Source organism: Gallus gallus, chromosome 2 (assembly GCF_016699485.2).
Source record: "Gallus gallus isolate bGalGal1 chromosome 2, bGalGal1.mat.broiler.GRCg7b, whole genome shotgun sequence".
Classification (NCBI taxonomy): Eukaryota; Metazoa; Chordata; class Aves; order Galliformes; family Phasianidae; genus Gallus; species Gallus gallus.
This window is the reverse complement of record NC_052533.1, coordinates 136,047,579-136,074,049: the sequence shown is the minus strand read 5'-3', so window position 1 is coordinate 136,074,049 and position 26,471 is coordinate 136,047,579. Positions and strand designations below refer to the sequence as shown.

Genomic DNA, 26,471 nt, shown 5'->3' with positions numbered 1-26,471 from the left:
CCTGTGGAAACAGCACCTGACTGTGCTGCTGCTGCATAAGCCTGCTAAAAAACTCAGGGCTGTTCCTGGTAGGTGCACACTTCAAGCTGTTTGAGCAGGGACTCCTTCTCTCTGCTCCATTGGCCTCTGCAGCTGTTTTCTTGCATTTCTTTGCTCCGTGGAGGTGTAGGCTGGTGTGCTTCAGTGGTTGTTCCCACAATGGAATTTGTAAGTTGTAAATGGAGAGTCTCGTTCAGTAGTCCTCCCTTTAGATGTTTAAAATACCCCAACACTGAAAGCAGTATTTGTCTCGGTTTTCTTCTGCTGCTTTAGCAGAGTATCCAAATTCAGGATTGTCCCCAGTGTGTCCCCAGGAGGTGCTGCTCTATGCAGCTGGAGTTGGACTCAGTGATCCGCAGGGGTCCCTTCTAACTTGGGATTCTGTGAACCTCTGCCTGAGTGCCTTGTGTAAGCAAGCATCTCGGAGCAGTTCCCCAAGATTCAATTTCCCACTTCAGAGACCTTTCTCCGGTAGCACAGTCTAAAATGGTCTTTTTTACTACAAAGGGAAAGAATAGCCAGAAGATTTTTTTCCCCCTTTGAAGTACAGGAGGGAAGAGCGTTGCTTTTCCTCACCTCCCAGACAAGAGGAATGTGCTGCTTCCCGACTTCTTGGAAAGCTGGGCATTACAAGGGGCACTCTGAGCTGGGGCTGAAGTGAATCCCTCCACGGTTCCTCTCTGGGCTGTTGCTGTGGTTAGCAGGGCACTCTCACAGTGCGTTACCAAAATGTAACACACACATTTTCAGGGAGATTCAGAGGCTTGTGCCTCGCAGAGCAGAAAAGCTGAATTTGGCTCAAAGCGACTGAAAAGGCTTGGCGAGGTGCTAAGCACGAGGGACAGATGTCAGGGTGCGAGGGGGAGACTGTGGTGTTACTTGAGGTGTTGTGAGCTCCAGGAAAGGGTTTCTGGGTTGTGTGCGCACTGAAGCGGTCAGCTCTGAGGCTGTGGTCAGCGTGGCTCAGCGCACCCAACGTCACAGCTTTGCGTCCTTCTAAAACTGCTTGCTCAGTGAAACGAGGCATTTACCAGCTCAGCACTAAACTGCCCTCTCTCTTGCATTCCTGTGGGGGGGGACGGGATGGGAGCAGAAATCCCTTAGCAGTCCCTGGGGGGAGAGGCAGGGCTAGCACTGGGGTGGGTGACAGGACGGTGCGTGGTGATAACATGTGTGTCCCTTTTGCTGTGTCGATCCTTCTTACTGGTGTGGCTGAGGTGTCTTGCAGGCAGGTAGGACTTGGTAAGTGGAAGGGAAATAATGCAGGAGGCAGCACTGCCATAGAGGAGCTGGGAGGCAGAAGGTTCAAGAGGTGGCGATGAGGATGGAGTTCTGCTCTAAGAAATGCTACTTTGCTGCTTTCTCCTCATCTGCAGGGATGGACCTCTTCTACCCCCAGGGTTTAATTTCCTTCTGGTCTCCCAGCACAGCCCAGGTGCAGAGAAGGGACAGGGCAGCTCATGCAGCCCCAGCTGTGATTTCCGATGTTCAGTCCATGAGAGATGTATGTAGCATTCAGGAGCATAAAGAATTTTTCTACGTGAGAGACCAGGCAGCCTCCTTGTATGCTGGATGTTGTTTGCAGGCATGGAAGGCAGCTTAAATTATCACCGCAGCTCCTGTTTGAACATATGATTTCCCTACGGTTCTGTTAAATTGGGTCTTCTTAAATAAGCACTTTGGAAAATCAAGCATCCCCTCTTATGCCGTATGAAGCATGTTGCACTCAAGTGAGTCTCGAGGCACAAAAGGTGTATTTTTTTTTTATCAAAGCATCCTAGATGAGAGCAGTCCCTTGGCACGCTCAGGAGCCAAACAGGTTGTGCTTTACTTATGTTCTCTATGTGTTTTGTGGGAAAAAAATATATATATATATAAATCAGTGTAACCTGTGCTAATGTCAGACAGGATCCCCATGGCCTTCATGATGTATTTGGATGTGGAGGAAAAAAAAGGTGTTTTTTTTTGCTAGGTGGCTTCAGGATATACTTTGTAGGTAGTATCACTTCCTAACTCAGTGAAAGTATGCCAACAGGGTTTTGATGGTGGTGGTGGCAGGTATGCAGCAGGAGAAGGTGCATCTTACTGATGCTGCAGAGCTTTTCACTGGTTTTAAGCAATTCTCAATTAAACAAATATAATCACAAGGTAGTGGCTACAGCTCCCTTGAGATGAAGCTCTTGCAGCCTCTATTGGTTTGCAGAAACTTCCCACAGAGCCGCAGCCACCAGTGTACTGAGTTCCAGCGTATGGGCAGTAGACCATAGTTACCTTTTACAGCCCTTTGGGAGGTAATCTGCAGCTTTAAAGCAGAACAAGCGTGGTGTGCGCTGTGCTGCAGTAACACGTGCTGTTTTCCAAGCAGTATTTCTGTAAGAACTGTAGCAGTTCTCCCTTTTGGAAATGTTTCGTGTTTGAAACAAAGTGATTCCAATAGCCTGAATGACTTGTGTGTTGACACAGTGCAGAGCAGGCAGGGGCGGCACGTTAGCTGTGTTTGTCTACTTTATATTTTCATGTTTCTTTCAGTAAAGTACTGGCAGCACGAGATTTAGGGGACTTCAAATACATTATTTACCCAAGAAAATGTGTCCCTTGCAAGTACAGAGGGAAAAGGAGATGCAGGGCATTTAGCAAGTGCCCACCTCACACAACTGCTCACCACAGTCAGGGCTGTAAAGCTCAATGACTGCAAATCATATGCATAGTTACTCCTTACAGTTCCAGTAAATGTATGGAGAAAACTCCCTTCCCTTCCCTTCCCTTCCCTTCCCTTCCCTTCCCTTCCCTTCCCTTCCCTTCCCTTCCCTTCCCTTCCCTTCCCTTCCCTTCCCTTCCCTTCCCTTCCCTTCCCTTCCCTTCCCTTCCCTTCCCTTCCCTTCCCTTCCCTTCCCTTCCCTTCCCTTCCCTTCCCTTCCCTTCCCTTCCCTTCCCTTCCCTTCCCTTCCCTTCCCTTCCCTTCCCTTCCCTTCCCTTCCCTTCCCTTCCCTTCCCTTCCCTTCCCTTCCCTTCCCTTCCCTTCCCTTCCCTTCCCTTCCCTTCCCTTCCCTTCCCTTCCCTTCCCTTCCCTTCCCTTCCCTTCCCTTCCCTTCCCTTCCCTTCCCTTCCCTTCCCTTCCCTTCCCTTCCCTTCCCTTCCCTTCCCTTCCCTTCCCTTCCCTTCCTTTCCCTTCCCTTCCCTTCCTTTCCTTTTCTTTCCTTTTCTTTCCTTTTCTTTGGTGGTGTTGTTGTTCCAGCAAAGATGCAGTTGGGGAAATGCTTTGTACTTAGAGGCCGTATCATATTTCGTAGATCGTGTAGTTGCCCTTGGCATGCATCTGCTTGAAAGTGAAATTGAAAGGTAAAGGAGAAGGTAATCTCATTCCCAACAATAGCAGATCTGAGCAGTCTCTGCAAATCTCAGTTTGGATTGCCTCGGCTGCCTGCAGCTGATGGGGAAGCTTGAGTGGGAGCACTTGATGTGTCTTCCATTGATTAGATTAGATTACAGGCTAATTTAGCAGTCCAGACAGTCTGTATCACCTTTCACAGATAAGAATCAGTACATCCTCTTTGCAGTAAATCTGTTTCAAGTCCTCTTTCTCAGTTACTGTAAAGAAAATAAGGCAGCTGCGGATTTATTTGGGATGAGGGCAGGGTTATCCCCCCACTTTGCATCTTGGGAATCGGTCTTTTTTAGAGCTTAGGACAGTTTCCTTTAAGGATGCTTAGAAGATTAAATACGTCTGGGGATTCGGGATCCGATTGCACATACAGAGCCCAGGTACCTGTTAAGCATCACAAGGAAAAAAAAACCCACCAAAAACAGTTTCTAAAATCCTAGCAGTAATTTTTTGTGAAAAACTAAACTGGAAACTTTGTATTCTGTAAAGAATCTCTAAACTGTTGGACAGAATGAAATTAAAAGGTGAAAGCTTTCGCTATAGTTAATGGAGGAGTGTTTGCTCCTTAATATTGCCATGGTACGGTTTTTCACTGGAGGTCATTCCCAGCCTCCCAGAAGCATAGATGGCATTGGGTGACCGTGAATGGTGCTGTCCCCATCCCTGTCCAAACTCATTTGGATGGGAAGCACCCACTCCGCATGCATCCCCATAATTCAAACCAGAGTTTGCCTTTGGGACAGTCCAATGAAGGCTACATTGCTGTGCAGTTTTACATAGCGTACTTTGCAGCATGATGACAGGTGCTGATCCCAACAGGCTGATAGTTTTTCAGATACAGGTTTGGAATATGTATATATATATATATAAATTTCTTAATCTCACTGTTTTATAACACATGGTGTGAAGCATCTGCTATTAGTAACTTCTCTGTAAATTGGATTTTAATTATAACATTGATTTGTGTGTATCAGAGTTCATAAGCACTGGGGAGTTTAATCTATCTATTCTATATCTGTTCCAGTGGTCACTTACATCTGTGATTTAAGAACAGATTATTTCTATTCGATTCTTCTAATTTCGATTTCTGATCATAGGATTATTTTACACTTTATTCTGCAAAATTATGTTTCCATGGCTACTTGTTAGAATGGTACAGCTACTTCAGTAGAATGGAAATTGGAGGAAACAGTAGTTCAAGAGAGCAATAGCATATATAAATGAAGAAAATGCAGTGGGAACAAAGGTGTCCTGGTGATATACAGGAAACAAGCTTTTGAAGTCTGAAATAATTCTTCAGGCATTTCAGAAAAATAGGTGTTGAAGAACACATGGTAGCTGTGATTTCATAGAAATACAGAGTCACAGAATGGCCTGGGTTGAAAAGGACCACAATGATCATTGAGTTTCAACCCCCCTGCTATGTGCAGGGTCGCCAACCACCAGACCAGGCTGCCCAGAGCCACATCCAGCCTGGCCTTGAATGCCTCCAGGGATGGGGCATCCACAACCTCCTTGGGCAACCTGTTCCAGTGTGTCACCTTTAAATTAGATTATCACACTACAGGCTGCAAAAGGGTTTGTGAGTAGCCTACTTAACACGGTGCTGCTGGCCTGGATATGGTAGGTGGAAGTGAGTTAGATTCATCTCTAACTGCCTCCAAACCTCCCTGTTGCTCTCAACACAGCAGCTGTAGCTAGTGTGAAATGAGCTTTGCTCTTTTGGCTTGGTTATGTTACCACTTCAAACTTTGAACTGTACTGATCAGAAAGAAATCCTGCTGTCAGCATAAGCTGTGTCTGGGCAAAGGGTTTTTACCAACATGTCTGTTTTTAAAGGCAACTGAAGAAACACAGAGTTGTGGGTTGGATACAGCTAGAGTAGCAGGAATAAGATGCCTGTTTTTGTAAGGGCACAAAGCATGTTGTAGGGATGGGAAGAAATGTCAGGGAGTGGCAGGGTTCAGTATATGCTTTGAGGAGCATCATTGCAAGGAAAGGGTGAAATACATTAGCGGTGATGTTTAATTTGGGCTAGGGAAGTTTGTGAGAAACTACAAGGGATGTAGAGATTGGAAAGTGCTGCACATCACATGTGCTACACGTTGGAAGTGATGTGTCAGCCTTCTTCATAGAATCATAGAATGGCCTGGGTTGAGAAGGACCTCAAAGATCATCGAGTTTCAACCCCCCTGCTGTGTGCAGGGTCATCAACCACTAGAGCAGGCTTCCCAGAGCCACATCCAGCCTGACCTTGAATGCCCAAGGGATCCCCTGCAGGGATGGGGCATCCACAACCTTCTTGGGCAACCTGTTCCAGTGTGTCACCACATGCTCTTAAATAGACTGCTGTCAGTTACTATTTTGCAGGATCAAGAAAACTGTTCTATGATGCTTGGTCTCCATGCTTTGAATGTTAGATAACATGTCCCTTGCCCTCTGTGCCTGGCACTTTTTTAAGAAAGTGAATTAACTACGGTTATGGCATCCAGCATCCTACAAAGTCTGAGAATACTGCAACGCTGAGTAATGAAGTAGGGCACAAAAGTCTGTTTGCTAGCTCTGCTTGCAGGAGCAGTTGGGAAAGGACGGAGTTGGTCTGTGCACCATCCACTCAGCTACCAAAGTGTACTTTCCTCCAGAACATAAGTTATCAAACTTGATTACGAAAAGGTTTAATCAGCTGTGAATAGTCCTTTCAATACCTTCACTGCTAGTTGCTGCCTTGCTGTTGGGTTAGGTTTGCTCCTTCATCTAAATTAAATTGAGGGACATAATTTCTGAATAACTATTTGGCAGATGTGAATTTCTGACTGCTGCCACTGTACACTTCTGTTGTGGTCTGGCTTTAATTTTGTCTGTCTAGAACTGCTGAACTGGTTATGGCTCTCGCTGTGCGCATACTAAGGGCATGACACAGTAGGTCACTACCGAAGTAGCACATCTGTATTGTAGCAATTGGGGAAAATGGAGCTCCTAATTGTAAGGAAATGAGCCATAACGGTAGATGTGGAGAAACTGTCTCTGATTAGAAATGATTAACATACGGCACACTCCTTCTAAAAATGTTATGCAGCTTTTTGCTGAACTGCTGGAAGTCATGCTTGTTGGCATAGCTCTCAAAGTCATTGCAAATAAGGCTTCAGCGATGTTTATTTCCTCACTGTTCAGGGATGTTTTGGTTGAAATCTTCAGATGTACTGGAGCAGTGGATCAGCTCCAGGCATCATACACGTGAGTAGCGTGCGTGTGGATAGCTTCTGTTCATTTTAACGGCCTCAATTAAGGAAAGTCAGTGAAATTAGTGCTATGGTGTAAGTATCTGAGAGGCAGGATCCTTTTTCCCAGTGTCGGAAAGTTACAAACATGTATTTACATAAACATAATTTATGAAAATAAATTAAAAAAGAAGAGAATTGGTATATACATTCTCTTCTAGCAAAACAGGCACAACTTGGCTGATTTCTGCCAATAGATAATATGACCTCATGTGACTGTTTGTTGGCCTCCTGTACTCTTACAGGGAAGTACAGCCGTTAGTTATAGTTTATGCTGTTTGCCATAGGCGTATTCTGACAGTGTAATAACAATTTTGGCTTTTAACATAATCGAGTAGTTGTGAGAGAGTATTGAAAGATATACCACAGAAACAGCATATCTCCACTGTTGTCTGACAACAGTTATTTCAATAATATCTCTTTCCAGGATGACTTACTTACTCTGACACCTGTGTTTTTGCTCAAGTTCTGCAAGAGGAGAAAGAGACAGCTGCATGAATGTAAAGATGCTGGAGTGTTTTAGTGTTATCCAGCGTGTGGCTTACGAGGCCGCTTATAAGCGAATAGTTTTAGCTCAGCCAATAAGAGTTTATCTGTTTATCCCAGAGTTTAGGATTTAGTCAGTTCAAAACTGCCTGGCAGGAGAGCTGAGCCCTCGGTGAAGCTGGCAGGAAGACAGCAGACAAAGCGATTGCCCTCCTAGCAGGCAGCTTCCTGTTGGTCTTACTCTTGCTGGGCAGGTGCTGGCAGGAGCCTTCTGTCGCTGACTTGAAGCCAAAGGAGGGATTTAATTATTGGATGTTCAGGAGTATTTTCCAGGAATGAGATGGGTAGGATTTGCCTTTATTGCTTGCTGCTTAAATTGGTTTTTTTTATTATTTTATTTTCCCTGTATGCCCTTACAGTTTGTTGGGGATGCTCTGGACATAAAAAGAAAGATTTCTAAATTACCATTCTTTGCTGAAGAGCATGTTATCACTGTGCCCCTTTTGGCCTCTTTGTCCTGTCTTATGCAGTGGAAGACTATCCTGTTACATGACATCTGTTAGCAAAGCATGACTGGGATGGAGAGAGGTATCTTAAGAGAATGAGCAGGATTCTTGTAGGATTTTGTGTAATACACATATGGATCTATGCACACACTGCAGAATGTTCATAAGTTGCTTTGAAAGTAATGCCTTCTATTTATTGCCACGGAAACTACAGTGGATACGAAGAGCACAATAATACTGTTTGATAGAGCAAATTCTCAGCTGCAAAACAACATTTTTCAGCATAGTCACCACCATTTTTGCCAGCACTGAACAAGAGCCTGCATGCCGTGCTTGTGCACCATCAGAGGTGACCACTTTGCTGTTGCCGCTGCTGAAACATATTACTACTGCCTCACTATGTGTGCTCACATCCACTGTTTGATCTCCATAAACATTCAGTAAGTGTCAGTGAATGTCAATGGGTGCAATTTTTTCCACATGGAGGAATTCAGTGACACACCTTTGCTTCATGTACACTTCCATGTCAGGCGCCATTCTGTCAGACTGCCCCTCTGCTGCCATCACACAGCAACAACATGTAACAGAATATTGATGGGAAGGTTCAGCCTGTACTGCCATACCACCACCATCTGCCTCTAACTTTGGAGGCCATCACAGTAAAATGTGAAACATTACTTTCAGAGCAGCCCTTGTAAAATTAATAGGAGGTATCCTACCTCCTGAGAGCTACCAAATTGGTGAGGGGTATAGAGGTGATGAACTATGCGGTGTGTCTGAAGTCACTTGGTTTGCTTCTTCACAAGCCAAGTGAAGAGGCAGGTGCTGTTCTTTCAGGTGAGAGCAACATTAGGGGAATGTCACATGGGGGTTAGGAAAATGTTCTACAGAGAGTATTCCGGCACTGGAACAGGCTCCCCATGGCAGTGGTCACGGCCTCAAGCTGATGAAGTTCAAGGAGTGTTTTGGACAGTGCTCTCAGACATATATTTAATTTTTAGATAGTCAAGGAGTTAGACTCAGTGATGCCTGTGGGTCCCTTCCAACTTGGGCTGTTCTATGGTTCTGTGATCATGTAATTGTATGCAATTGAGGCCAGTGTGGCTGTACCCTCTTTAGGCTGCCAGGGTTCTGCAGTGGCTGGAAGAGCTGACGTAATACTCCTGTTATCTGTTGGGTCTCTATGGTATGGCAGGCTGTCCTGACTCTGCAGCATGTAGTGCACCATTGGAAAGCATCTTTCACAACAAGGGACACAGCTGGTTGCAAGATCCGTTGAAGGAACTGAGAAAGATATAGTTAGTGAAAGGGAAAGGACGCGAGCTTCAAGCTGGAAAGAATCAGATCATGACAGCAACCTCTTTGTGAAGAGCTCCAGGTGTTATTACTGTGATTTGCCTAAATTAAACCCATTTAGAAATTAGATACTGCTAAACAACCTGTCAAAGTATTCACGTAGCTCAGATTCTTCAGACAGCTGAGGAAATCCTGAACAAGCTGATGGGGAGAGACAGGAGCAGCACAGAAATCTTCCACCAACCTCTTGGTGCTACAGACGCTGCTTCTGCTGCTCCCAGGGCATTTGGTGCCCTTCTCTTCATAGCAGTAGCTGTCGTGTTGCAGGCTGGTGCCAAGATGCTTATAGACAGGGCTCTTGTCTAGCCTTGGGAAGGAAATCTGTATTCCTGCCTTTAAAAAGGTTAAAAAAGCTTAGAGAAACTTCAGTCTTTATATTTGTGGAATGCTGGATAAGTGTCCAGCCAAAAAGGCAATAAAAGAAAACAGCATTTTAATTCAGGAAGAATGCAAGTGAAAGCAGCTAGTTTTAAGAAGTTCCCATTCGATTCAGTGAGCGGCTGTCTGTATAAATAAACCAGACGTATGTGATCTATGAGGGCAGGTCATAAAGAAAACATAAATAAACCAGTAACAAACTGGTGGAATTTCCACTTAACGCATTAAGATCAACCCTGAAAGGCTCCATTAAGGAAAGCCATAAATTGAAGTTTTGAGAGGTGGCTTATAAAATATCCCTGGAACTGAAAATTATCCTCTGTCAGTTTTATGTTTTCCTTTCACTGTGTTATATCTATTTTAATAAACATGTGGGACAGAGTAGGAAAAGAGCAGCACTTTGTCTGTGAAGCCTTGAGGAAATAAATAGTGTGTCTAGGCATATTATAAATTTCACCCTATAAAAATAAACTAAAATTGATTTTGGGATTTGCTTGTGTAAGGACTGCTATGCTAGGACCACACTGTGTTGATCTTATTTTATATATATTGAAGTTTTCTGCCGGGCATACATTGAAATGTTAGTGTTAAATATGTTAGCTTTCATTCAGGTGCTGCCAGAGCTTTCTGACTGTGTGCATAAATAGTATTAAAACCTTAGAAGGGTTTCAAGGTTCACACTCTTAAAAAAGTATTGAGGAACAAATACCTTTTCATTTTTGAGGGACAGAAGGGAGGGTTGTCTTGAAAAGAATATGCTAGTTTATGCAGGAATCCGTATGATGGTTTGACTTGAAATGGCATTTTATATTTAAAAAGAAAACAATTTGCTTTCAAAAGGTTAATGTGAACTTGTTATTAAAAACTTTTCAAACTAGAATTTTCTGAGCAGAGTAGCAGAAAATTACCAATGTATATTCTTCTCCTGAAAAATCTCTGTAACCATGTCATGTTTATCAAAAGGAAATTTTCATGACTAAAAAGTTTTGACTGACTCAGTGCACTATTTAGGTATGCCATTCTCCTAAATCACTTTGTTCTCTTCCTTTTCAATCAATACACAAACTGTAGGAAGTGGATAAGGCTTTATATTTGGTACGAGCCAAGACAGGTAGTCTTCTAGTGGAGAAGTCACAAGTGATGTATTACACAAATTCCTGTAATGCATTTATGTTTGATCTTTTCAATTACTTATAGTTATGGGGGTGTGCTGCTTTATTTCTGTGAAGCTTATGGTAGAAACCTTGAATACAGAGGGAAATGAAGAGGAAGAAACCTCTCAAGTCTCTAAAAGTTGCCTAAAATAGCTATTCCAGATGTAACTTTAATAATATCTGAATGTAACTGTAAATTAAATTAGACTTTCACTGCAGGTACACCATCTTTTTAGCTCTTGTTCTGCTGAAGAAAGTGTGGAGCTGCGTATGAATGTGTGTCTGAATGAATCAAGAGGTGTTAATGAGAAATTAAACGATGAGAAATGAATTCTGTGGGGGAATGTGAGATGTATTATTTTGTTTATTTTCTCTTTGTTTGCCTGCTGCTGGTTGAAGAATGCCTTTAAATCTAGCTGTTTAGCTCCAGAGCTGACCTACCCTGTTGTAGGCACAGCTATTAGCTCAATCACCAGTACTGCGTGGGCACGAGTTGTAATTGTATACACACATGCAGCGTACACCATGAGCTTGCTTGATGTTGGATGTGCATTTGTTCATATGCAGTGCAGAATTTGTTTGTTGTTAATGCCATGCAGATGAAGTTAATTGTTCTGTGAGAATATAAATATAGTCTTGACCATAAATATGCTTTCTGGGTAGCTAAAATAGGTGCTCGCCAGTGGCTCAAGTGAGGCCATGTTCAATGGTGCGGCTTTCCCAGGCCTAGAGAGCCATGCTCCACACTGCCCCTCCATCGCCTTTCCAGCTGCTTCTTCCTCCCTCCCCATTCCACAAAACCCAATGAATAGAAGTGTTGTGAAACAGACTCAGCAGCCACAGTCACTTTGTGTAATAATAGTTGATTAAACAATACTCTGGGATGCAGTGTACACCAAGCCTTGAACCCTTCTGTGTGTCTTCTCCCTGTCCCTATGTCATAATTCTGATTTTTCTAGACATCATTCACCTTCTTTCTGGCTTCCAATGGCATCATTTAGGATATGAGGCAGCAGCTGTAAAAGTCTGATGTTTATCAGCCTGATTATGCAGGAAAATCTGCAGTTGTCGCTGAACTAGTAATTGCATAAAGAAAATGTTAGCTTGTTGGTTGCTTGGTGTACCTGAACACTGGCAGATTCCTGCTGGGCTGAGGGCTGTGTCCAGGCAGGCTCCTGATGGCCTGGCGGGCAGCCAGGCCTGATGGTTTTCTTTATCTCAGAAGAGATGCAAAATTGCAACTGCAGTTTAAAGAGTGATTGAAAGGTGACAGAAGTGGTAAAGTAACTGACACCACATAAACTACAGCATGCTGTGTTTTGTGTCTGTTGTCTTGAGGGTGTGGGTTAGCTCACGAGCCCTGAGGTCTCCGTGCCTGGAATGCAACCCAATTACCTTGGATTTTTTTTCTTTTTATAAATATAGGCATCATTAGAAAATACCGTGAGTTGAAATTAACTCCTAATTTTAAACCTGTAACGATAACAGAAAAGTCAAGTGAGACACAGGTCTGCAGTGCTTTTTGAACATTATTTCATTTATAAGTGAAAGGGAAAAAATAGTAGGTGCCTGATTGATAAGACTCTTGAACTACACTGCCCTGAGGCCTCTGCTCTTTGCTACTCTGCTCAGACCTGAGATGCAATGATGCTGAGCCCTCTGAATAGCCCTGGCTGAGGACTTGCGTGAGTCATGGTGGCAAAGGAGTTTGCTGCCTCCCTCCTCAGTCTGTAAATAAAGATTGTACAAGAGCCAGAGATACAAATATTCCACTCCCCAGGCTGCAGTGGGGAGGTTGGGGGTGAGGACAGCCAGAATGCTGTGTCCCCATCCTGTGGTCTGTGCACCATGGCTGCAGTGTGCCCCTCTCTCTTCACCCCCAGTACTATAACCACTTTGATTCAGACGAGCTTTGCAAAGACCAAATGTCTGAACTGTTTTCATTGAAGCTAGGACTGGGTCAGGCTAGGCAAGAGGAGGACTCGTGGTTCTGTATTCCTGTAATGTGGGCATATGAGTGCTGATTAAGCCAAATAAAGTTGCTTGCTGTTGAGCCTGTCAGAGTTCAAGGTGAAAAGAAGAAGTGTGAACATTTTTATTAGCATTCCTTCCTCTGAACATACGCCACACCAAAACAAGCAAGTAAATGGTACAGTAGCCAAAGAGAGAAGTACTGTTCTGCAGATTGTAGCATTTTCCACTGGAAAAAAATGTAGGCCTGCTTAATTTCTTTTTAAAGAGTGGTAGCATCAAATATAGCAATTAAACTCCAGTTTACACATTTGAGATTTTGATGAGCACTTCATATAAGTGCTCTCAAAGCACAGCATATAAAAACGATTATGCTTTATATGGGCAGTTACTGAGGAGGTGGAACATCTCTTGCATTTTCCCCATTTTTCCCCCTTTTGCTCCATCCTGCACACAGCCAGTGGCCAGAGCCAGGCAGGAGGCCCACAGCCAAGTCTACAACAGAGTGGGCTTTGTGTCCGGAGCACAAACACCACTCTTCTTTCCAAGGGAATGGGCAAAAGGGGGTCTGACCCAGAGCCACTGACTGTTTGTGGCTTGTCTGTCAGCGAGTGCAAGACAAGTGCCTTCTCTGTGTCCATGCTAAAACCAGCTATCCAGCAGGCAGTTGAACAGTTGGGCTTTATTTGACCAAGTTTAACATTGGCCATAGAGGATTTCAGCTGTGTCACAGGACTGCACAAGGAGCTTCCCATGCTGGTTTTCTGTTCTTTTTCTTAATTCACAATTTTTACCAAGCATGGTATAGTTTTCAGCATTTCCTATCATCAGCAACAGAGAATCAAGATGTTCTGGGGCTTTGGCAGTGTTGCTGGTGTGGCTTGTTGTACCTTTACCTGAATTCCCCATGAGAAGAAGACAGGACATTCATAAGTCATTGCCATACAGAGCACTGCTCAGCAGCTCCGCGTCACCTGGCACTGCCTATCCTCACCCCTCAGCCTGGTACCAGCTACAGAGATTAACTGGCCTTAAGCTATCTGTAACAAAGCATGCAGTGTTTCCATCGCCAGTCCACTCTTCATTCAAAGCCCATTCTTTTTGTTTTCCTCTAATTCACTTGTTAGAGAGTGTTACTTCGCTGCTTCTCTGTGCTTGTGGGCTGGGCTTCAGCAAATAAAGCCAGTTAAGACCACTTTGAGGCCTGGTTAGATGTCATGTTGGCTTCTGGGCCATAGCTTTTGACTTCTGTGCTATAGAGGGGACAACAGTGGGGAAGTACGCTCATAAAATGGTCAGGTACAAAATCCCGTGTGTTCTTCCTTTCAGGGCAGAACCCCAGCAGTCTGCCTAGAAAGTCTCAGTCTGACTTTCCAGGGAGACTTGAATTTGCTATAAGCAGCTGTCATATTATGAGATTGATTTTTGGTGAGGAACAGTGATGGGGATATCATTGTTTTGGGACTCAGTGCAGAAAAGAGCCATTTACCTCCTAAATTTTGGAAGTTCTTGAGTAATTTTGCAACATGGTGACAGGGAGTGTATTTTAACAAGGAGGCAAAGCTAGAGGCTATACAAAATGAAATTTTAATCTAGGCTCCTGTCAAGCTGTAAAAAGGCATTTGACTTTATTTTGAGGGATTATGTGTGGGATGTGGTCTTTTTTCTTAAAGGAACATCATCAAACTGATTTGGGATTTTGGTTGAAAGAAGCAATCTTTTTTTTTTTTTTTTCCTTTTTAAAATATATTTTAAAATAAAACAGAATTGCCTGTATCTTTGAGTGCTTTCTTTTGCTGGCTTTACACTATGCTTTTTTACTGATTTTGTAGTTACCTCTGCCACCCATAACATTTTAATTTCTAATCCTCAGCATTAGAAATTAATATGCAGAGGAAGGTACATCTGATTTTTCTTTTCTTTTTCCCTTTCTTGAGGGTGTTCACATTAGGCATTTAGGCTAGGCTGAGCATCCCTGCTCTCAGGATGGGCAGCAAAGAAGGAAATGGGATAAGTAGTGCTCAGGAGATGCCGCTCTGCCTCCTCACCAGCTACAGGGAGACTGGATGGGCATCCAGCTTCATCTTTTAGGTGATTAATGTCAGATGACACAGATCTCTGTAATGTTTTTGAAGCTTTTTCTTTGTAACCTATTCTTTATTTCTCAGTTCTCACATAGTTACATCTCCAGGCTGGAATTTTCAAGGAAACAAAGAATTTGTGCAGAGCGGAATGCAGTCTCCAGAGCAGAAAATGCTGTGTATGTTTGTTGAAAGTAGTATGGAGAGGCATACATGCCGTTCGAGAATATTAGCATGTAATTGCGTTATATGTTGGTCTTGGCCAAAATGCTTGCATAAGAGTAGCCCATCCCTGTGTTGCAGTGCACGTCTTCATAGCTGCCCTAATTTCACTGCTTGCAATGCCATGCCAGAAGCAGATTTTTTTTAAATGATGTGGGCTAAAGGAATGCTCCAAAAAAGATGTCATCTCTAATGCTTGTTGTTTTTGTCAGAGTTGGAGTTCACAGAGCAGACTCACAAGCTGGCAAAAGGGAGCAGAGGACTCCAGCACAAAGCAGAAGTGCTGAGGCTGGAGGAGGAACCCATGGAGATGAGCTGGCTTCAGCGATGAAACCGTGAAACTCCAGCCTGAGCTGAGAGGGACTTTCCTGCCCTCCTCCTGGCCTTGGTGGCTCGTTCCTGCCCCCACTGCTCAGCTTTGACAATTGCTCTTCTTGGGCCAGGTCTCCAAGCTAGTCTACATGCATGGCAACAGGGTCAGAGGAAACTTGAGTCACTAGAGGTCCTTTTTAGGGAACAACTCATGTTCCACGTCTGTGTAAAGCTATTGTGAAATCATACTCATCATACTGAGGCTTGTCTTGTCATTGCCAACATGCAATGGATGAAATCTGGGCCCAAAAAAATCAACTTCAGGCACTTGGTAATGGATCTCAGCCAGGATCTCTCTTAGTATTGCAAATTGTGCTACTGTTGAATAAAAACCCTTTTCTTGGAAGACGCTAGACTTTTACGTGATGGTCTCAAGTTTCCAGTGTTGTTAACTGTGTCACCTGCAAGTTGAAGTATGCTTCTCATCTGCTTTGTATTCTGCATATCCCTGCTTTTATATAACTGTGTTGCTGCAAAAAGGATTGATATAAATCTTTCATACAGGGTGTCTCCCGGATTGTATGTGGGAGTGGGAAATTCTGCCGAGGTTAAAAGTATCTTTCCTGAACACAGGTTGGGTTGATTTGCCAGCAGAAGGCGTGATGTTATGGTTGAAGAGAAGGACAAAAGTCAGAAGACTGGATCCCCAGCTACCATGGATAAGAAAAGGGACAGACCAATCTTGTGCCCAGGAGCAAAGCATTGATATGCTTGAGATTGGAATTGGCATGTTGAAGTGCTGATCTGGATTAAGGGAGAAGGGAATCTGAAGTGCAGCAGCTTCAAACTGTGTACACCTTGCTTGGGGAATAAATGCATTTTAATCACAAGTGAACGTATATACAAATAATCCCTTAGTTCTTGTGCTTACTAGCCAAGCATAGACACGTCTTAGAAGCCTTAAGTTCACTATGTTCCCGAGCATGCTAAATTTGGTGCCTACTGAGCAGTGGAAAAGTGGGACTCGTGATTTTTGTAAGGTGTGCATATATCTTGGATCTAGATGACTTGTTTTCTGCTAACCTGGCCAGTTCTTATTTGCTCTGCCTTGAGGCCATTTAATTACGTTGACTTTCCTACCCATTTTACAGAGCGATAGCTATTTGATGAGTTTTCTGTGCTCTGGAACCTTTCCAAATGCTCTAATATATTTTATCTTGAGATTTTTAAAAATATTTTTGTCCCTGTCCTATTAGTACCAAATGTATTCTTTTCAGCTGCTTCTTATCACTTCTCTTCAGTTGTTCATGTCTCCTTCCTTCCTTCCTTCTCTTAAGTGACTCCAACCCACATGAGCTAGTTCCTTGCACCTTTACCTGTATTTTGCTCTTGTCCAACTTATTAATTAATCTGTCAGTCCTACTCAGAATACCAGGTGTTTGAATGGGGTCTGATATGGAGAGTTAAACCAACAATAATTTGGAGCTGTTGCACTCTTGTCTGCAGCAGGCCATGCATCCCCAACCTGTCCCTTCCATGAATACCAGAGCTTTTCCCGTCAAGCAGGCAGCTGGTTCATGCAACTGCAAAGAAGGAGTATGTTTTCTTGTTATTTTCATCAACAGGGTGAAAAAAGGTTCCCTACCTGAGCTTCTCTTTGGATCCCTTTGCTGGCTCCTGCTCCTCTCATTCTGCTGTGTCAATTTGTAGTCAGTGAATGGCACCTGCCTGAGTTAAAACAAGGTTGTCCAGTTCATGTGATCCTTTTTGTTTTTTCTCCCTCAATATAGTGGCAAAAGCACAGCCTAGGAGGTGGCAAACTTCCTTCACAGGTAGATCTGAGAGGCTGGACAAGCATTTTTTAAACCTGCTGTATTGCTAGTTACTACAACTGCAGGCTAATTATCTTCAGCCTGCAGTGTGAATGCGTGGCTTGTGATAAGTCACTGAACCCATTGCTTTTGGAGGGAGGAAGCATATACTTACTAATACTAAATAATTCTGTTGTGTGGGATTTTTTTTTCTTTCCCTGTAATTGCAATATTTTAGCATAGTAACATTTTAAATTCTGGGAAATTATGAGAAATAGGAACTGTGTGTCTGAAATAGTGGCTGACTCTTTTATCTTGGTCATTTAAAACAGAAGTGACTAAAGAGCACCAGAATAGGGAAACTGTGGAATGCCTTGCTGGCAACAGCTCAGATGGCATTTCACCACCAGCTCCTGGTGCAGATGAACGGGACAAACTGAGACACCTCATGTGTTCCCTTCCACGCTGCATTTTTATGGTTTGTGAGAGACATGCCCCAAAACTTCCCATGCATAAGGGGACTGAACTGCATCAGCCCCTTTCAGAATCAGAAAACCTTCAGGGACATGTGAATATGGAGCAGGTGGATGATGGCACTTTTACTTTGTGTGACAGTTTACTTTAGTGAGTGATAAAGTGAAAATACTGTGTTTTTCTCCTCTCTTTCTCTTCACTTCTCTTCCCTTTTGTTCAGGGATGCAATGGGATGGTGCTGGTGCATTTGGGAAGGAGAGTGTGGTACAGGGCAAAGGCAAGGGACTGAACTGTGTATTTGTGCTTGATGAACTCATAGGAACTTTTTTTCCTTTCATTTTCTTTTGTATGTGTGTATCAAATCTTTCACACTTTTCCTCTGCATGTATTTCTGTAGTTGCTCTTCCAAGCTCTTCCTCATACATCTGAGAATTAGTTTCTCTAGACCTCACAATTACTTGTCGTCCCTCCTTCTTCCTTAAACTTTGCCTTTACCTTTTTTTTTCCCTCCTTTTCTTTAAAGTATCTCTGGTCTTGATGTGTAGGGAGCAGTATTTAGTACAAATCTTTGCTTCCCTGAAATTGTACCTTGCAAAGCCAATTGGGCTGAATTCTGTGCACTTTGCTGGAGCAAGAGCAGCATTCTGGCAAAGCCTTTCTTGACATGGAAACCTTGAGCATTATTTACAGAAACTTCTCAATGAGTTTTAGTGATGGGGACAAACCCTGGTCTTGGCCACACATTTTTGATCTCCTCAGAAAGAATAGAGCTATTGGAAATTAAGAACTTTGGGGTGTAGCAGTTTTGCACAGGGCAGAGGGGGAGGTGAGCAGAGATGAGGAGTCTTCTCCATCTAATCCTGAGGACCTGCATGATGGTGAAGCAGTTGGACTAGCACAGTGGTGAGGATAGAGACCTTCGCTTCTCTTCTGATGTTTTGTGCTTGAAAATACCATTCTTAATTCCCATGAAATGCTGAGTTTGACAATTGTTTCCAATTGACACATAAAATTAGATAAATGGAAATTGCTACTATCCACTAAAGCTTCAAAGGAAGTAGTTATGTTTCAGTAATTAGTTTGGATGTTTAAATACCTGCAATTCATCCTGTTCTGGTTTGTAGTTAGTAAAGAATCCATTGCAGATAGTGATAGCCTGAGGGGAGCATATCTACCCTGTAAACACTTTTAGCTGATAGGTATTATAAACGTGTGTGAGATGTCAGCTTTGCTCAAATGCAGAAGTGAAGAATGCTTTTCTAACATGTGTTCTCTTAATCTGATGCTTGATCGGAGGTTTTGGCTTCACAAACCGAAGTATAGAGAGGGTGAACAGGAAACACTATAGAAAAAAAAAAAAAAAGGGAACCAGAATACGTTATTTGCAAAATGTATGAGGTCAGTGCCTGCTAAATTTGGTGGTCAGGGCATGCAATGAGACCAGCACAACATTTTCTTCATTTGGTCTGTCTGCTTATGTGAAGCATTCTCTGAAGTAAGCCCTCCATTTGCAAGAGGAACCTACTGGTGCCCTCTTTTTCTTTTCTCTCTGCCTTCATGTCTTCTGGGTCACCACTGTTCGTATTTTTTTCTGGCCCCCTCTCTGACATCACACAGCATCATGGCAGTAAAGCACACTGGAGTTCTCTTGTGGAAAATAGAATAAAAAATGAAGCCTGCAAAAGTTGTTCTAGCAAAGCTGTGCATCCACTGGAGTTTACTAATGAAATGATTTCTTCTTAAATTGCAAGGAAGCAAATATTATGACTCAGTTCAGTGGGATCTTTAATACAATAAGTACTAACAAACTTTATTTTCTCTAAAAAATATTTTTTGTTCTGTCTTTAGAAAATATAAAACTGTAGAACATGAAAAAAAAGAAAAGTAAATGTGTTTTCTCGAGTTTCTACCAGGTGCTGTAACTTAATCCAAGATCTTCTAAATTTAATAAAGAAGAAAGGATAGAATCAGTATGGTTGAAAGAGACCTCTGAGATCATCAAGTCCAACCGTCAGCCCATCACCATCATGCTCACTTCTTTTTTTTTTTTTTCATTGACTTCAGGTTTCTTCTGATGAAGCTTCAGAAGAAAAAAAACATTTGGGCAATTGCATTCTTACTAGAAATATGCAAACAGAACAATGTCTGGATTTAAATTTTTATGCATACCTTTGGAAGAGTTTTTTGTTTTCATTTGTGTGGCAGGGACACAAATAAGATTTTCACTGGATGCACAAGAACTAAGTCCTCTTTGCCTCAACTGGTGATTAGGATTTTGTGGATTTTTTTCACTTGTGGCCTTCTAATGTACTGTTGGGAATGTGGCACTCTAATTCCACAGCAGTTACAGTGTTCTAAAACTTCTAATGAAAAGATCTCATGATACTCCTTATTTGAGTGGCTTATAAACTGAATAAAGTTTTGAATAGTTGGACTTTCATAAATTTCTTTTATTATTTCAAGAAAAGATTTGGGGGGGAGGAAGTAGCCCATCTTTATATGAAGCTTCTAAGGGCATTGTTATTTCAGTCACCTTTATGGTGGCTGAGACAATAGCAACTGTGGGACTGGTTTGATTCCTTTTGTCAGAACTTTCAGAACTTGTAGTAACAAGGCGGACCAATGGAAAAATGTTCTGTATTTGAATAGTTTTCAGTGCTGCTGGGAGATGCAGAGTGCTTTGTTGACCCAGCCCAGCAGACGGACCAGAGATGTATTTTGTCTTGATCTCGTTATTGTGAAGGTATGAGATTACCCCTAAGAAGGGGAGAACCAAAGGGAAAATTAGTCTTGGGGCTTACTCAGCCAGCCTGTCTCCAATTGAATAATTCATATTTGTCAGTACAGCGTTGCCTCAGGAAAGGTTTTGCACGTGATAAAAATAAAGACAAACTTCACGGGGGGTGCGGGAGTCTGGACAGCATTGGGTATGGGAACAGCGTGGGCATTTGGCCTCCTTGCAACATCCTGTTTCCCCAAGTTATCACAGCAAGTCTACACTTTCTTTCCAGCCTTCACTTCCTGAGCAATCCTCTCACCATGCCCTTCTGCTGTTAACTCTTTTTCTTCCTGCTTGGCTAGGAAGGAGGATTGAGTGCCATGTGCTAGGTTGCCTTTGGTGCTTTGCCATGTAAAGATGAGTGATGAAGGTCAGAAGGAAGGAAAACCTCACTGTATGAACCCAGAACATGGCAGCTGGGCCAGGCCACCACCAAACTGTAGATCTTTATAGAGAGGGAGACCTCCTCCTGCAGCTTAGCCTGCTTTGGTATCATGTCCTTAAGGAGAGACAGCAGTTGGTGGGCATTCCTGGGGGTGCACATAGCTGGCCTGTAAGCTGATATTCAGGGAGAATAGCCTAACAATATGGATAAGGTTACAAGGTGCTCCTTCCCTTTGTGTCTACTGAATCTGGGTAGCCTGGAGCTAGGCACTGTATCCAGCCACTGCTTTTCATCACCACCAAGGACCAACCACCATTAATTTGCAAGTCCTTTCTTAAACCCAGGAATATGGGTTAATATAAGACTATGTTTGTGACAAGTATCGCACACAAGTATCATGTGACAAGTAAATGCCTTATGTGGAGGAAGACCTCTTTCTTTAAGCCTGCTAGCTGATAATGTCACAGCATGCTCATAGTTCTCTGGTAGGATAAATGATGGAAACCCATTGCTCTCTCCATCATACCTATCATCAAACACGTTTTTTTAACGTGTTTGATAATAGGTACAACAAAATGTTGTAGTACATTTTGTCTCCTGTTATATCTGGAACCTGGTACGCTCTTACAGGAATCCCTTTTATCCTTCTCAGTGTCTTTTCTTGTTGTTCCAAATCCTTTTTCAGATGGGGTGACTGGGAGTGCATGCAGTCCTGGATTTGCAAACATATTATCAGTGTGTTTCTCTCTTTTACAGCCCCTGAATGCTGAGCTGATATTCTCAGAGCCCTTTCCACTAACATGCTTAGATTTCTTTACTGAATTGTAATAGCTCATGTTAATCTCATCAGTAATCCCTTATGGGGCTATCTTGATGGCCATCCAGATTGATCTGAAATAACCTTAAAATGCTTTTTGTCCAGCATCTGACTGGGAGGCAGATACAGTCTCCCTGAAAAGCTAGAACATGAGGGGCTTGGGCAGAGAGAGAACAGGAGAACTGAGAGCTGGTGAATGAATTCTGGAGTGGATCTGTCCTCTGAAGAACTGCTGCCAGCTCTGCTTACGCAAGAAAGAATATGTTTTTTTCACTTCAGCCATGGAATAACTTCAGTGGCCATTGTGAAAGGCATGTGGGAAGGTTTTTAGTAGTCTTCTGTGTCTCTCTGATTTACTTCTATCCTCAGTTTTGCTGCTCAGTCCCTCTGTCTCTTAACAAATCCTTAAATCTTGACACAGACCCATTCCCTGTTGATGTGGCAGCATATTTGTCCTTTAACTGTATTAGGCCACTGTATCTAAATTACATGGGGAACAAAACTGCCTTTGAATTCACTGGATGGGACAGCATAATTTCACCATCTCTGTCTGAATTTCATGGGGGACAAGGATGGAATTACAGTGATTTGAAATAAAGTGGAATCCTTGGGCAGATGGCAGTTGTTGGGAACACAGCGTGGCTTTCAGTGCTCTGGCACGCAGAGAAGTGGTGTCATCTCCATCAGCTTCCAGGGATTTTGGTCAGCCATGACAGGCTTAAATCTTTAAACTTAATTGCTTGATCTAACTGGAGGGATGTGGGGAGAGCTACGTGGCCAGGAGTAGGAGCAGCAGAGTTGCCTTTGCAGGGGTGAGCTGTCTGTTGAGGCTGGTTACATGAAGCTGGTCTCTGTGTAATCATGTTTTTATTCTTGTAAATTATTTTAAATGAGCTTTTTTGGCACTCGCAGAATTAAAATAAGAATCACCAAAAACGGCATTTTGTGCTTTTTGTAGGCGTTTTAAGTAAATTCAGACTTTTGAAGTGGTGATGGTTGCTGGCTTAAGAACTGAACGTTAATCAGATTAATCAGATGCTGAGAGCATATTATATCTGGGATGTCTGCACCATATAAAACCTTTCTTCTCCATTTCTAATTGAATCCTCATTCCCATCCAAAGAGTAACACAAGTCATTAATTAAAGAAAAGAGAAATGAGGCAGTTTTTCCTGTGTTTATCTTCTCACAAGCAGAAATGTTCCAGATGTAATGTCACAATAAGTACTTGCACGTCATATAATTTGATAATTCAATTCTCACCGTTAGATAACTTTAAGTAATAACTTGAAGAAAAAAAATGCAAATGGGATACAAACATGATAAACATTTAAATTGAGGCTTCCTGTGTGTGGATTTAAATAATGATAAAAATCACAAAGCAGCTTTTATACAAATTAAAATGGTCTACCCCTGTGGAGGGGAGTATTAAGAATACGTTAGGAAGTGACTTGGAAAATGCTGGTAGTATCAGGCCTGGAACGAGGAGAATTAAATATAAAAGGTCCCTGAGCGTCCATGCTTGCTATCAGTGCTGGTTTGCTTTGCAGCATTATGATACGCCAGTCACACACTGCAGAGGGGCTTATGGGGGGACTTCAGCTTTAGTATTTAGAAGAGGAGAAGAAAAACAGAAAACGGATACCTGGTTTCACAGGGATTCCTGCTGCCTTCCTTGCACCAGCACCTAGCACAGGCTCTACTCATCTCCTCAGCCATTTGAATCTGATAATCTGTTTGTTGTTAAACAAACCACATTATTTGTCAGCAAACTCTCACTGGCTTGGAGTAGTTTGGCTTTGTTGTTTAATGACATCCCTTAGTTAACATGTTAGCCCTACAGAGAAACTCACCAGCTTATCTGCTGCCTGATTTCTGCCCCTATTTGGCCTGCCCTATTTGTAGTAAGATACATGCCTAAAAAAACAGTTGAGGTTGGGGTGCTAGCATCCAAATATAGGCTGGAGTGTCCCTTCCTCAAAGCATCCATAGTCTAAATAAACAGTGAGGGAGAGGAAAAAGGAATACAGTGTGTGCATGAGTGAAGCAGTGTGTCCCAGCATTGTGTTAGCTCCATGGTTTTTTTTTTAATCCTCATTTTATGGCTTTGCCCTTGAAGACTGCAGGAGCCCACATAGCAGCCAGCGCTCCAGCTGAGGCTTTTATGGGAGCAGGTAAGGCCACAGGTGGTGCAGTGCCTGCAGACCAGGAGGCAGTCACCCTGCTCCTTCTCTTCTGCATGCAGCACCTCACAGCCTATCTGGGACTTTGCTGAAGGACCAGATGCTTCCTTTTCTGTTCAAGGCATATGGGTTCATTACTGGGAAGTCCGAACGCTGGTGATGAAATTATCTCTGGGTTTTTCTCCTCCCCCTTTTCCCTTCTTAGTGATTGCAAAGTAATAGTCTGAAAATGGCCTCTCCTTGAAAGCAGTCTCTTTTTCTTGTAAAAATGCTGAAGAGAGAAACTTGGAAGTAAGCACTGAAACCCCTGCTCCCAGGCCTTTACACAATTACAGTGAGTAAATACACTCTTCATATACATTCTCGAGCGCTGAAAAAAGTAAAAACTCGCAGCTCTATTGCACATTCATTTCTTTTAGTATTAAGCCACCTAACTTTGCTTTTACTCACGGCTGTCAATGAGTTTTTTTTCTGTGGACTCCTACAGTGCTGGTAACCAGGGCTATCATGGGAGGATCTCTCAAGTCTGGAGAAGAGGAGGTTCAGAGGAGACCATGTTACTCCCTACAGTGACCTGAAAGGAGATTGTAGCCTGGTAGATGTTGGCCTCTTTTTCCAGGTAACTATTGATAGGATGAGAGGTAATGGCCTTAAGTTGGGCCAGGAGAGGTTTAGGCTGAATATAAGAGAAAATGTATTCTTAGTAAGAGCAGTGAGGTTTTGGAACAGGCTGCCCAGGGAGGTGGTGAAGTCACCATCCCTGGAGGTGTTGAAAAAACGTGGAGATGTGGCACTAGTGGACGAGGTTTACTGATTATGGTAGTGATGGGTTGATGATTGGACTAGGTGATCTTAGTGGTCTTTTCCAGCCTTAATGATTCTGTGATTCTATGAAAAACAGATATGGGAGTTAGGAGGGTGGTGTGTTGGCCCAACCTCATTTTTAGGATTGTGAGAGCCTGGATCAGTGGAGGACTCTGGACCAAAATGTGCTTGCAAACAGTGCTGATTTGACAGCCCCAGAAGATGAAAAGTTTTACCCCATGAAATGTTACGTTATTATTATTTTTTTTTAAGATTTTTCTTTTAATGCACTGAAGACTTCAGGTGCCCTAACCCAGAGGTCTCTCCTGCTCAGTTTTTGGTGTACCGGCAACCTTGAGAGCATTTGGAGGTTTGGTCATAAAATTAAGAGTACAAAATAAAGCCTTCCACTGGTGTTTGAAATTCAGTTCGTGTCAGTAATAACTGAATCTTGTTATCTGATGGTTGTTCGGTGACCTTCACAAAATGAACAGCTTGTTTGGTTTCCTTGTAGTTCTCAGTAGATAAATACCTTTGTTGCAGGAGTTACTCATCTGTGAAACTTTTCTGGTTGTTTCAGGGTATTGGGGTATGAGTTTTGGGTTTTCTTCTCTTCCCTGAGAATTTCACCTACTCTAATTCTGGAGGGAAATAAGCATTGAACTCACTTTCAGGAACAGCTACTGTATAGCAATTGAGCTACAACTAGGACAAACTGAAGTGCTGGTTAAATTAGTGGGGAGAAGCAAGCGTTTACTAGAGATTGGAAGGCTAATGCAAAAATAATACCCTGCTGAGCACAGGGGACAGTACCAAAAAAGCAAATGTTAGTCTAAGAAGACTTTAATTAAAATTATGTTCAAATATGCTGTACTGGCATTGAGGCAGCTCAGGAGGCAGTGTTGGAGAGTAAGAAGGACTTTTTCATTCCCCTTCTCCTTTTTCCCTTCTACTGTTTTTCCCCTTTTCCTTTTTTTCCCCTTCCCAACACCCCCCCCCCTTTTTTTTCCCCCTTTTTTTTTTTCCCTCCCCCCCCCCCCCCCCCCCCCCCCCTTTTTTTTTTCCCATCAGACCATGGTAAGGGTTTGATTCTGGTGCTCCTTTTCCTGTCAAATGCCGGCATACAGGAGGCAGCCAGATGTGAGGTTGCTGTTCCAGACCTGTTTGCAGCACATTTGCTGCCTGCATCAGTTCCCTGCTCACAGACTTCTTGCTGGGTTATTCAGAGAACAGAAAATCCCTGTTGTTGAAGCATAACAGGTTATGTAAGGGTTTTGAAAGTACACCCTCTAGCATTTAAAGTCTTTCAAGTTTCTTAAAAAAATTACAGGCTTGCCGGGTTTTCCTGCCAGGGTCTTTTATACACCAACATTTAGGATCCTTTGTAACATTATGTTCTGGCCTCTCAAAAGGTGAGTAGCAAGCTTTCTCTGCTGCATTGATCAGTGGTTTCGTATAAATAGCAGAGGGCAGTTGTATTACAGGTGCTGGATAACTTTGACGTGAAACTGTGATCAGACTTAGATCTGCAGTGGGTTGACAGATCACAGGCATTTTAGCACTTCTTTATTGAGAGAGACAGAAGTATTTTTAGTCTTTTGCCCATAAAGTTTAGTAGGAAGTTTTCTACCTGGATATAGAATTTAAAATGTAGTTTAATTCTTCCTGCGTGTTGTGTTTCCAACTGAGAGACACAAGCTTAAGAACAGATAGACTACTTTAGTGCCACCTGCCAAAAATAATAATAATAATAATAAAGCCCTTCAAAACTGCTTTAGTCATTTGATTACCTGCTGTGTATTTAATGTTTTATTCATTTCTTGTGCATGGTGTTCCTTGCTCAAGTAGCAGGTGATACACCTCATATCTTGGCTTGAAATTAAACTGTCTTCAATTCTAGGGACTTCTGTAACTGTTATATAGGTCTGTTATACAGACCTAAGGGTTTTCCTATGAGCTGGTGGTAGTGAGTGTCAAGCTATTTGTCAAAGCAATCCAAGTCCTGCATGCTGTGTTACAGGCCTCATTTCAGAGAGTAGAACCTCATCTGAAAT

The 26,471-nt window shown here is 42.8% G+C and overlaps 1 protein-coding gene and 1 non-coding gene across 2 annotated transcripts in view; both read left to right on the top strand.

Annotated features, from left to right (window-relative positions):
* SNTB1 (syntrophin beta 1) overlaps positions 1-26,471 on the top strand; it is a 107,764-nt gene that overhangs the window by 1,800 nt on the left and 79,493 nt on the right. The window lies entirely within an intron of this gene.
* On the top strand, positions 4,922-5,008 carry MIR1457 (microRNA 1457). The gene has a single exon (NR_035023.2). It is a non-coding gene; the product is annotated as a microRNA 1457 (primary transcript).